Raw genomic sequence first — 1,573 nt, 5'->3', positions numbered from 1 at the left:
CAGCGCCAGGCCGCGGGGGGCAGCCCCTGAGGTGCAGCCTCAGCGCTGTCAGCTCCGGGTCTGAGCACCCCAATTGCTCCCCAAGGGGTTCTCCCTCGCCCCAGTGCGCTCAGGAGATGCTCCAAGATCTGCTCCGCCCCTGGCTGGGAGCTTGTTTCCCCTTCACCCTCCTTCACGACAGCCAGTTACCTCAGCTGATCGGACACTTGTTCTACCATAACGCCACTTTTATCACCCAAAAAGTCTCCAAGTTTTAAAACAAGCTTTACAGACTCAGACAAAAAATTACGTGTAGTTATTAGAGGAGGCTTCAGGAACTCAAAAATGCAACAAAAGTTGATCGTAATGAACAACAAGCTCATTGGTGTATGTTCTGAAAAATTATTCCCTGAACAACTATTTGGTAACAAATATTTTGCATTTATATAGTACTTGTTGCTCCAAAACCCACTTAGTGTTTGTTAATGAAATAAGCTATACAGGAACCAACTTAGTACTCACCGCTTCATATGGGTGTTGTAAAATAGTTCGTAAACATCTTTGAAGATCATAATGTAAAATGAGATCATAACTCTAATAGATGTGATACATTCAAAGATTACCACATCCATTTTACTCAAGGAAAACGGAGTCAGAGGAAGCTAAATGAAAGGGGCAGACCATCTGGCTGAAGTAGTAGACAGATGTAAAGCAAGCAAGTGTGCTGGCCAGCTGGAGAAATTCCAGGTGTGTCAGGCAGGTGCACACAACGTGGAAACAGAAATGCAGAGACTCGAAGGAGTAGCGATGTGCTGCTGAAGTGGGGTGCTGGTGCTATCGATTAAAGAATTCTGGTCTGATAAAAGGGCTACCTCAGATTATATGCTATTGAAGTTCAGAAATACCTAAGTCTGATACCATGGTAACTTGGAAGAACAGTTCTTACAAATTATTTTACAGATCTCTAAAAACACACACAAACACAAAAGCCGCTTTAGTTATTATCTTTATGTGACTGAACTCTATTCGTATCTTAATTCAATTCTTTAATTTTCCATGACCAGCGTAAGTCTGAAGTATTAATTTTTTTTTGTTCAGAAGAGTTACTCAGGCCCTTGCCTATACCTGCACAGAGGCACGTAGCGTCCATGCACAAAAGATAATACTAAAAGCAGCACAGGGAAATCTGCGTTTACTATCTATAATTTTAATCCATGATTTTTACAGCTTGTAAGAGTGTCAGAAATATCTGGGATAATTACTATGATAATCCGCATTTCCTTTGACAAGAAAAAATACCACCCACAGTATAACTAACAATAGCCCAGCCAGTTCTTAAGAAATCATTGCTGAGTGTAGCTGTCCTCACAAACTGCCACTTGATGTGGAAATCCTTTATTACAGAAAGGTGTTTGAGAAGTTTAGGCAGAACTGTGCACATTTCACATACCTGCCACCAGCATCCTGGGTCCTTTCAGTGTCCAGTTTTGGACTGTATACAAAGCAAATGCTGTGATGCCAACACTGTTGAATGATGCCTTGTTTATTAGCAAGGGCTGAGCAACCACGTTCATATTGCTGGATCTCTCCGGCA

This window comes from Anas platyrhynchos, chromosome 16 (genome assembly GCF_047663525.1).
Source record: "Anas platyrhynchos isolate ZD024472 breed Pekin duck chromosome 16, IASCAAS_PekinDuck_T2T, whole genome shotgun sequence".
Classification (NCBI taxonomy): Eukaryota; Metazoa; Chordata; class Aves; order Anseriformes; family Anatidae; genus Anas; species Anas platyrhynchos.
This window is presented reverse-complemented; position numbering follows the sequence as displayed.